This window comes from Balaenoptera physalus (assembly GCF_965194825.1).
Source record: "Balaenoptera physalus genome assembly, chromosome: 11".
NCBI classification, from domain to species: Eukaryota; Metazoa; Chordata; class Mammalia; order Artiodactyla; family Balaenopteridae; genus Balaenoptera; species Balaenoptera physalus.
This window is the reverse complement of record NC_138896.1, coordinates 69,924,410-69,935,957: the sequence shown is the minus strand read 5'-3', so window position 1 is coordinate 69,935,957 and position 11,548 is coordinate 69,924,410.

Sequence of the window (11,548 nt, the reverse complement as noted above, 5' to 3'; positions counted from 1 at the left end):
TCGAGCCCTGGTCCCAGAAGATACCACATGCCACGGAGCAACTAAGCCCGTGCACCACAACTACTGAGCCTGAGCTCTAGAGCCCGCAAGCCACAACTGCTGAGCCCACGTACCACAACTACTGAAGCCCGCGCGCCTAGAGCCCACGCTCCGCAACAAGAGAAGCCGCCGCAGTGAGATGCCCGCGCACCGCAACGAAGAGTAGACCCCACTCGCCACAACTAGAGAAAGCCCGCACACAGCAACAAAGACCCAACGCAGCCAAAAATAAATAAATAAATTAAAAAAAAAAAAAAGAAGCAAGTCACGGAAGAAAAGAAGTATAAACCATTTGTGTGATGTTCCAACACAGGCAGAGTAGAACAATATACTCTGTAAGGATACACACACGGGTGGTAAAGTCAGCGCAGAAGAGCAAGGCAATGATCCTCATCATCAGGCTTGTGGTTAACTCTGGGAAGGGGCCCTTTGAGGTGTTGATAATGTTCTTTATCTTGGCTTAAGTTTTTGGAATTCATTTTATTCTCTATCCATTCATTTTATACATTGTTTTTGGTTGTATATACTGTATTTCACACACTTTTAAAAGATATTTCCAGAATTCACAACCTAAATTACTCGATAAGTATGAAGTGGAATTTTTTTAATGGCCACATCTGCAGTTTCACTACAATGGTCAAGATTAGAACATTGAGGGGAAAGAGGAAAATCCAACAAGCTACAGGAGGAAAAAAAAAAAAAAAAAAACAACGGAAAAGATTGCCTACTAATGAATGAGTTCCACTTTTCATCAATGGTAGATAGTAGAAGACAAATTTTTCCTAAGTGCTAAGGAAACATAAACGTCAGTCTGCTCAATAATAAATAATAAGGGCAAGATAGACATTTTCAGGCTTATGACACTAAGTGTTTACTCTGCACTGATCTTTGCTGAAAGAACTACTAAAGGATGCTCCATAGCAGGAGGAGCACGGTGGGCGCAGGGAGAAGGATACGGGAATCAGGACGGCATTTGGCAGATGCTCACCTACAGGATTTTAAACGAGGAGGGTTTTTTTCTTGTGTTATGTCTAAGGTGGTACAGTGACTTCTTGAGACCACCAAGGACGTGAGTCCCTTCTGTGTCCTCAGCTGCCGTCCTTAGCTCTCTTGGGAGCCTTCCCCCCACCCCACCCCCCGCCCCCGACCTCCCAGGTTCGAGCTACAGGCAGGAGGGGGAAGGGCAAAGGGCAAGCCAGCTGAAGAAACCATGGCTTCAAGCCCAGTCCCCCATGCTTGCCTTCACATCTGATCAGCCATTACTGTGTCAGATCCAGCCCTAACTGCAGACATGTGGGGAGTAAGGGTATTTTAAGCTGGGCGCATTGCCACCATGATTGAAATTGAGGTTCCATGAGAAAGGAAGAAGGGTAGAAAGAGTACCGGGAAGGCAGCCAGCAGTGCCTGCCACAGGATGCAGGAAGAAGTGGTGAGCAAAGAAACTGGTAAACATTGCAGAAATCAGTAATTGACTAACAAGAAATAAAGACTGACGAAGAAAGAGGAGACAGGGACTTCCCTGGTGGTGCAGTGGTTAAGAATCCTCCTGCCAGTGCAGGGCACATGGGTTCAATCCCTGGTCCGGGAAGATCCCACATGCTACGGAGCAACTAAGCCCATGTGCCACAACTACGGAGCCCGCGCTCTAGAGCCCATGAGCCACAACTACTGAGCCCGCTTGCCACAACTACTGAAGCCCACACGCCTAGAGCCCGTGCTCCGCAACAAGAGAAGCCACTGCAATGAGAAGCCCGTGCACCGCAATGAAGAGTAGCCCCTGCTCACCACAACTAGAGAAAGCCCACGTGCACCCACGAAGACCCAAAGCAGCCAAAAATAAATAAAAAGAAAAAAAAAGCAAGAGGATACACACATTAGGCATATTAAGAATGAAATAAGGCTATCACTATAGACCCCATGGACATCAAAAGGACAATAAAGGGGTACTGTAAATAACTACCCACATTTTGACAAGTTGATGAAATGGACCAATTCCTTGAAAAGTGCAAACTGCCATAACTCACCCAAAATGAAAAAGATAATTTCCATAGCTCTGTAACTATTAAGGATATTGAATTCATAATTTTTAAACCCCTGAAAAAGAAATCTCCAAGCTCAGGTGGTTTTACTGGAGAATTGATACACAGGTTTAATGCAATTCATATCAAAATCTCAGTAAGATTTTTATATATAGACAAGATTATTCTAAAATGTATCAGGAAAGTTACAAGAACTTGAACAGCTTAAACAATTTTTAACTAGAAGAATAAAGCAGGAGGAATCAATCTACCCATTTCAAGACTTATTATACAGCTACAATAATCAAGATGGTGGTATTGGTGGAAAAGTAGGCGCATAGATCAATGGAAGAATACAGAGAACTCAGAAGTAGCCCCACATAGGTACGGCTCACTAATTTTTCGCAAAGGTGCAAAATGAGCTCAATGGAGGAAGGATAGTCTTCAGTAAACTGTGCTGGAGTGATTGAATATCCATCCAAAGGCCCCAAAAAGGAACCCCAACCTGTACTTCAGACCTTATACAAAAATTAAAGTGGATTATAGGAGAAAACCTTCAGGACCTAGAGCTTGGTGAAGAGCGTTCTTAGACATGAGAAAGCACAATTCATAAAGAAAAAAAATGGGCAGATTTGACAACCAAAATGAAAAGCTTTTCCTCCAACAAAGACCCTGTTAAAAGGATGAAGAGAAAAGCTACTGACTAAGAAAATACTTGCAAACCCCATATCTGATAAAGGACTCCTACCTAGAATAATTAAGTACTCTCGATTGGAGGGACAGGCCCCGGCAACAGACTCTCAGGCCCCAGCAGCCCCTTTGTCATAGGGCTGAAGAAATGGGCCAAGTGACAGTGCCCAGCTCTGTGGATGGAGCCCTGGTGTGCCCACTGCTACCTGGCTCACCATGCACTCCTCCAGGACAGCTCTGACCTCCCAACACTCCAGGCCCTTCCTCCTGCTTGAAATCCTCGAGGACATCTGGCCTCTGGGTCATCTCAGGAGAGGTGTCAAGCTTGAAATGTTCGGCAACAGCATGGATACCCCTTTGCCAAGCAGAGGACAGGAGTACAGGGCCTGCTGGCCCAGAGACTCATGCTTGATGCCTCTGGGTAAGAGGGGAGGCAGCACAAGGGCTGGGAGGAAGTCATACCTGGGATTGCAGGGACAGGACCCTAGAGGCCAGGTGGACATCCGGGCTGGTATAGGGCCTGTAACACGGTGAGGAATGGCAGACACGGTCACAGAGAGGCACAGCCCCTAAAGTTACAAGGGAAAATTCTGTCTAGCCCAGTGGGCTGCAGGTGAATTGTGTGAAGGTGACCAGTTTGGGCAAATCAAGTCCCTTGGACTCTACCTGTGCATCTTCAAGCCCCAGGCATCGTCCAGGCCAAGTCCCCTGTTGGGGTTTCATGCTGCTCTTCCCCACCTCTGGGCTTCAGTGTGCGAGACTCCTGCTTACCTTCAGGTGACCTCTCCATGGGGCTCTGAGCTGCATCTGGGGCCTGCTGCAGCACCCTTACAGGAGCTGGCGATTCAGGCATTAATTCATCCTGTTTCCTGAGTATCTACCTTGTGCTGGACACTGTTCCAGGGGCTAAGGATGCAGCTGTAAACCTGATGTTGCCCTGCTCTCCAGGAGCTGACCTTCCAAGTGGTCTCGGGATCTGTGCTAGGAGCCACGTTCCTTCCCTCAGACCAGTCTAAAAGACTTCGCTTTCCCCAAACCATCTCACTGGGCATCACAGTGGGGTGTGGTGAGTGGTGGGGATCTAGGGCCAAGAGCCCAGCGATTCTATTCAGCCAGCAGACCTTTATGGATAAGAATCTCCGTGTAGCCTTTATTTCCCCCGTTGCCCTCACACGGCCACTGGGGGGCAGCAGAAGACACTGACCCAGGGCCCCTGCAGGGGAGTGTGGGTCAGCATAGCCTGCTTTTCCCGCTGCTGAAGTGGATCTTCTGTAAGGAACCTTACCCCACCAGAGGAAGCACCCCATCCTTTCCCGTGGGACCTATGTCATTTAAGGGGCTGATATCAGAGGTGATCCCGAGAGTGGGGCTCAGTCAGCCCGAAACCCAGGACAGTGGTGGCCATGTCCTGGGGAGCAACAGAACCCTCCACTCCGCCCCCCGACACCAGCCTTCCCCAGGTTCCAGGCACCAGGCGCGTTCGGGTGTGTGGGCTCCAAGTGGAGTGTATTGCGTACCCTCCCAACCCTGTGGGGAGCACCAACCCTGCCAGGTCACAGGCAGCCTCATCCCTCCCGAGGGAGGGTCTACGTGTGTGTGAGACGTGTGTGGACAGAATACTCAGAGATGTGGACCCACTGTAGCCTGGCTGGGAAAGGGGCCCCACCTGGAGGGTCAGGTCCCCTTAGCCCCTGGGCCAGGTCTGACATGGCATCCCCTGGGCCTGTCCTGAGCATCTGTTGCTCAGAGCCAAGCTGTGAAGATGCCTAGATCCAGGGGCCATCCAGGTAGTGTAGGGGACTCACCCACTGGATGGGCAGAAGTGGGTATCCATAGAGCACAGTGGTTGAGCATGCTGGGTTCTAGGGCTGCTTCCCTCCCTGCCTTAGGCCTGGACTCAGGGCCTCTGGCAGCTGTGGGCTGGGCAGGGGTGTCCAGCCTGTTTCCCAGCCAGCCTGCCCTTTCTGTATGTATTTACTGGTTTTCTTAAAATGTTCCCATTACTCAGGCCTCCGGTTGGCACTGAGAAAGAAAGAAATCCCACAAGGCGGCCCAGCCAGAAGCCTGGAATCCGATTCCCCCTCAAAGGCCGTAAGAAGCTCCTGTGCAGAGCATACTCAGACCGCAGTGGCTCACACACTCCACATGGCCACAAATATGTCCACACAAACCCCATGCACACACACCTGCAAACGCATGCATTCACACACCTAAACCTCCACACGCACAGATGCCCTACACACATGCAGGCACTCACATGTCCCCCACACACTCACATTTGCCTAATGCACACAGGCACACACTCACACGTGTGCTCAGCCCACTGACACAGATTGACCTCATATGCACACACGCATTCACGTGTACACGCTCCCCATTGCAAAATGGATTTATGCACACACACATACACTCACACACCCTCCCCCCTACATACACACACATGACCTCATCCCATACACTCGTGCACACACTCCCTGGCAACCAGACTTACACTCTGGGATCACAAACTCAGTCATCCTCAAGGTGCTGCTGGGCGAGAAAAGTGGTGAGGCTGTGGAGGGTAGGAGGACGAGGCAGCCCCTGAGCGGCTCTGGAGGAGAGTGGCCTCATGGGAACGCAGGCCCGAGGCTGCCAGGGCTTCTGAATTTTTAAAAGAAACCGAAAAGCTGAATTTTTATGTGAAATATCCTGATTTTTAAATGTTGGCTCAAGATGTTGAAAATACTATGAGGGCCAAACCAAACATGTCTCTGGGCCAAATTCCACCCACAGGCGGCGTTCTCAGACCACGGGTCCACACAGACACACACACACAAATAAACACACACATATACACAGACATACCAATAAATACAAACAGACACATTGGTACACACACAATACAGTCACAGACACACCAAAAGACACACATGCAGATGGACACACAGATACATATTACAAACATGAGCACATCTACAAACACAGACACAGGATACAACTAGAACTACAAACTGACAGTACAAGTAGACACAACAGATACATATAACTAGGCACATATACAAACAAACACGTAGACAAACACACGCAAATGCAAATAAGCGCATATACAAACACATACAGATAACAACAGACACACAACACACCTCTCTATCTCACGGGTGGGGGTGAGCTTGTTGGGGGCAGGTAGCCTGACAGTTTCGCCTCTGGGCAGGGCCAGGACGTGGTTCACACCAAGGCTGTCCCCTGACTCATGCTGCAGCAGGAAAAGGGTGCTGGGGCAGAGGCCCCCAAGGAGGGCTGACTGGAGAGCACAGCGTGGGGAGTGGAGAGGAGCAGGTGGAGGGCCTCGTGCACCAGGGCCCGGGAGTCCGGAGCCACAGGTACTGAAGCTCTGAGAAGGGAGCTTGCAGTGGTCACAAGCCCAGCGTCCCATGCCCAGTACCCCGTCCTCCCAGCCTGGCCTCGTCCCCTCCTCCTCACCATTGGGAAGCAAAGCCAACAGGAGCCCCATGGGGCTGCCCATCAACAGAGTCCCCTACCAGAACCACTGGCCGTGTCCCCACCCTGCAGTCTGAGAACTGGGACTGAGAACCATCAGGCTTTCCAGTCAGGAAGCCTTTTGGGGCGTTGAAACTCTCCTCTCTACCCCGCTAAAACAGATGCTGCAGGTGGCGGGGGCATAATTAATTCAGGCACACGAAGGGCCCCACCTCCCCTTCCTTCACGCACAGATGGAAGGCTGAGGCCCGAAGGGATGGTTTTAGGCCTGGGATACAATTTTCTGCCTCCCAGACCCTGGCCCCTTTCCTGACCCCCAGCCTTTGGGTGAGGAGGAGGTGCACAGAATCCACACCCACCCTCTTGGCCCCCACCGCCTGCACGACCGGGATGCCGAAGAAGGAGGGGGCCTCTCACCTGGGGATGTCCTGGCCTTCAGTGCTGAGGGCCCCAAGTCTGCCCAAGGGAAAGATAAAGTCCTTGTCCAGGCAGCCAAAAGCTAGCCTGGGGGCCCACCAGGGAGCAGGTCCGGGTACTGAGACCACACAGGCCAAGAGACCTAGACAGGAGCCCGACCTCAGAAGTGAAGCTGAGGCTCAGAGAGGGAAGGCAGCTTGCCCTGGATCACACAGCAAACACGGGAAGCCAGCCAGGGCCCAGACCCCTGTCTGGCTCTAGAGTCCCCTACGCTGCCCAAGAGGAGGCTCCTCTGCCCCAGGCAAGGCTTGTTTCAGTTGGCCGTGGGAGCCTCAGGCGGGGATCATTCTGGAGCTGGCTGAGGAGACAACAGGGTTATAGCTGAACACAGTCCAGCCTATGTGCCCCAGTGCTCAGTGAGAGCCACTGACCCAGCACCCTCTGACCGGGTCCCCACAGCCAGACCTCACTTCTAAAAATGAAGGCAGAGCCAGGACCCTGTTAGAACCCCTGATGGATGGATGGTCATTGTCCCCTCAAGTACCCTCAGAGCAGGACTGCATCCCCTCAGACCACCGCCCCCGCCCCCCCGGCAGGCCCATGACCCCTCACACCCCCTAGGAGCAAAACTGTATCCCTCAGACCCCCTGGGGCAGGGGCAGGTCACTTCATGTGCCCTCGGAGCAGAGCTGTGTCCCTGCTGACCCCCACAGAAGGTCTGTGCCCCATCAAGCACCCTCAGAGCGCTGCTTTTTCCCCTCAGAGCCCCTCAGGAAGTCCATGCCCCCAAGCACCCTCAGTGTAGGGCTGTGTCCCCTCAGTGTTTCCCACCCCAACGGCTCCATGTCCCTTCATGTGCCCTCAGGGAAGGATGGTGTCTCTTCACACCACACAGGGCAGGTCTTGCCCGTCACGCGCCGTTGGAGCAGAGCTGAGTCCCCTCAGACTCCCCGTGGAGGTCCATGTCCCTCACGTGCCCTCAGGGAAGGATTGTGTCTCCTCAGACCACACAAGGCAAGTCTTGTCCCCTCTTGCGCCCTCGGAGCAGAGCTGTGTCCCCTCAGACCACATGAAAGGTCCGTGTCCCCTCACTCACCCTTGGAGCAGAGCTATGTCCCCTCAGACCCCCATGGAAGGCCAATGTCAGGTGCCCTCAGGGAAGGATTGTGTCTCTTCAGGCCACACAGGGCAGGTCTTGTCTCCTCACACGCCCTCGGAGCAGAGTGTGTCCCCTCAGACCCCGTGAGGAAGTTCAGTGTCCCCTCAAACGCCCCCAGAGCACGGTGTGTCCCCTCAGAACCCCTCAGGATGTTCAATGTCACTTCACGTGCCCTAGGAGCAGAGTGTGTCCCCACACACCCCCATGGAAGGTCCAGTGTCCCCTCATGTGCTCAGGGAAGGATTGTGTCTCCTCAGAGCACACAGGACAGGTCTTGTCCCCTCATGCGCCCTTGGAGCAGTGCTGAGTCCCCTAGACCCCCAAAGAAGGTCCATGTCCTCTCACTCACCCTTGGAGCAGAGCTGTGTCCCCTGAGACCCCCTCAGGAGATTCAGTGTCCCCTCACGTGCCCTCAGAGCAGAGCTGTTTCCCCTCAGACTCCCTCAGAAGGTCCATGTCCACTCACATGCCCTCGGGGCAGAGGTGTGTCCCCTCAGACCCACTCGGGAGGTTCATGTCCCCTCACACACCAACAGAGCAGAGCTGTGTCCCCTTAGACTCCTCGGGTTGTTCAATGTCCCCTCACGCTCCCTCGGAGCAGAGCTGTGTCCCCTCAGACCCAAGCAGGAAGTCCAATGTCCCCTCACACGCCCTCGGAGCAAAGCTGTGGCCCCTCGGATCCCCTCAGGTGGTTCAACGTCCCCTTACATTCCCTCGGAGGAGAGCTGTGTCCCCTGAGACCCCCAGGGAGGGTCCATATTCCCTCATGTGCCCTCAGGGCAGGATTGTGTCTCTTCAGACCACACAGGGCAGGTCTTGTCCCCTCACATGCCTTTGGAGCAGAGCTGTGTCTCCTCAGACCCCCTCGAAAAGTCCATGTCCCCTCACTTGCCCTCTGGCACAGCTGTCCCCTCAGGCCCCCTCAGGAGGTTCATGTCCCCTCACACACAGAGCAGAGCTTGTCCCCTCAGACCCACTCAGGAGGTTCAATGTCCCCTCACACGCCCTCGGAGCAGAGCTATGTCCCCTCAGACCCCCTCAGGAGGTCCATGTTCCCTCACGTGCCCCCGCAGCAGAGCTGTGTCCCCTGAGACCCCCTCAGGAGTTCCACTGTCCCCTCACGTGCCCTCAGGGAAGGATGGTTTCTTCTCAGGCCACACAGAGCAGGTCTCGTTCCCTCACATGCCCTAGGAGCAAAGTTGAGTCCCCTCAGATTCCGATGGAAGGTCCATATCCCCTCATGCGCCCTTGGAGCAGAGTTGTGTCCCCTGAGACCCCCACAGAGGGTCCATGTCCCCTCGCGTGCCCTCAGGGAAGGATTCTGTCTTCTCAGACCACACAGGGCAGGTCTTGTGCCCTCACATGCCCTCCGAGCACAGCTGTGTCCCCTCAGACCCCCTCAGAAGGTCCATGTCCCCTCACATGCCCTCCGAGCACAGCTGTGTCCCCTCAGACCCCCTCAGTCCTCCAGTGTCCCCTCACGTGCCCTTGGATCAGAGCTGTGTCCCCGCAGACCTGCAAGGACGGTCCATGTCCCCTTACGTGCCCTCAGAACCGAGCTGTTTCCACTCAGACCTCTTCAGGAGGTCCAATGTCACCTGTCATGCCCTCGAAGCAGAAAGTGTCGCCTCAGACCCCCTCAGGAAGTCCTAATTCCCCTCACATGCCCTTGGAGCAGAGCTGTGTCCCCTCAGGCCCCCTCAGGAGGTGCAGTGTCCTCTCACGTGCCCTCAGGGAAGGATTGTGTCTCCTCAGACTACAGAGGGCAGATCTTGTCCGCTCAAATGCTCTCGGAGCGGAGCTGTGTCCCCTCAGACCCACACGGAAGGTCCATGTCCTGTCACCCGCCCTCGGAGTAGAGTTGTGTCCCCACAGGCCCTTCAGGAGGTCCAATGTCCCCTCACGCACCCTTGGAGCAGAGCTGTGTCCCCTGAGACCTCAGGAGATTCAGTGTCCCCTCAGGTGCCCTCGGAGCAGAGCTATGTCCCCTCAGACCCACAAGGAAGGTCGATGTCCCTTCATGTGCCCTCAGGGAAGGATTGTGTCTCCTCAGACCACACAGGGCAAGTCTTGTCCCCTCAGGTGCCCTCGGAGCAGAACTGTGTCCCCTGAGACCCCCTCAGGAGGTCCAATGTCCCTTCACATGCCCTCAGAGCAGAGCTGTGTCCCCTGAGACCCCCTCAGGAGGTTCAGTGTCCCATCCTGTACCCTCAGAGTAGAGCTCTGTCCCCTCACACCCCCATGGAAGTTCTGTGTCTCCTCACCCGCCCTCAGAGCAGGGCTGTGTCCCCTCGGACAACCTCAGCAGGTCTATGTCCCCTTATGTGCCCTCAGAGCATGGTCATGTTCCCTTCTTCCCCCAGGGAAGGTCCATTTTCCCTCACAAACGGTCTGAACAAGGCTCTCATCAGACTGCTGGACTGGGTCACGTCCCTTTCATCTTCCAGGGAACTCAGTCCTGTTTCTCCTCATTCTGTTCTCTGTCCTACCACCGCCCCAGGTTGAGCGGTAATGGGAGTGGACTGTCAAAGCCTGCTCCCTCTCCGCTGACACATGGGCCGCACTTAGTCTTTCCTTCTCCACAGGCTTGCATGTTGTGCGTCGTTAGAGGCCTCTCTTCGATGACCCTGGACCCTCTAGATCCTGCTCTGAGCTGAAGCTTCCTCTTGAAGCCTGGCCTATGTTCTAGGAGCCCCCAGCAGGGTACATTCCTCCCATGGGTCTTCAGAGGTCCCTCTCTCAGCCTGGGCTGGGGGGAGACAGGCCAGAAAAGGCCGGGCCTGTCTTCATGCCCAAGACAGGTGGGAGCTGGAGCTCGTCTTACTGGCCTGACTTGGAGTCTGGAGCAGCACCATGAGGTGTCCAGACACCGTGGCCAAGGAGGCTGGTGAGTCAGGGTCTTTTGGTCTCCTCCTCCCTGCCTGCCTGCTGCCCAGCTCGGCTGGTGTTTACGTGTTCCCTGCGGCTTGGCTGAGCTGTGAGGCCTTGAAGGGAGAAATGACCACCTGGTTCCAGCCCCTGTTCAAGGCAAACAGGGTCCTGACTGCCTGCCAGGCCCTCTGAGGGCTCCCACTTCCTCTGCCAACACCTGGATGGCCCAGGTGGGGCTCAGGGTCTCTCTGAGTGGGGGGGCGGCTGGCCCTGACCCAGGAGCTGCAGGTCTAAGGGAGGAGACCTTGTCCTGGACTAGGAGCTTAGACTGATGTAAGAGGTCCAGTCCTAGACTGGACATCCAGCCCAGTCTAAAGGGGGAGGCCTGGCCTTGTCCTGGGTGCAAAAATCCTGAGGAAGGAGGGCCAGCCCTTGGGCAGGAGGTATCCAAGTGGATATGGGGGAACCTTGCCCTGCTTGGGATCACCAAACCTGAGGGGGGTACCCGGCATGTCTTAGGGGCATTTAGTTCAAAGGGAAAGCACAGCCCTGTCTTGGGGGTTCATCTAAAGGGAAGGTGGTAACAAGTCTGAGGGGTGAGTATAACCTTGTCCTGGGGGGTGCCCGGTCTGTGTGAGGGGTGACCATAGCGCTGTTCTGGGGGGTGCACAGTCTGAAGGATGAACACAGCTCTGTCCTGGGGGTATCCAGTCTGAGGAGTAAACACAGCCCTGTCATGGGGTGGAAGAGGTCCTCAGTCTGTGGGAAGAGGCTAAACCATGTTCTAGAGGAAATCCAATTTGAGAGGAGAGGCTCCACTCTGCCCTGGGGGGGCACCCAGTCTGAAAGGAAGACATAGCTCTGTCCTAGAGGTGGC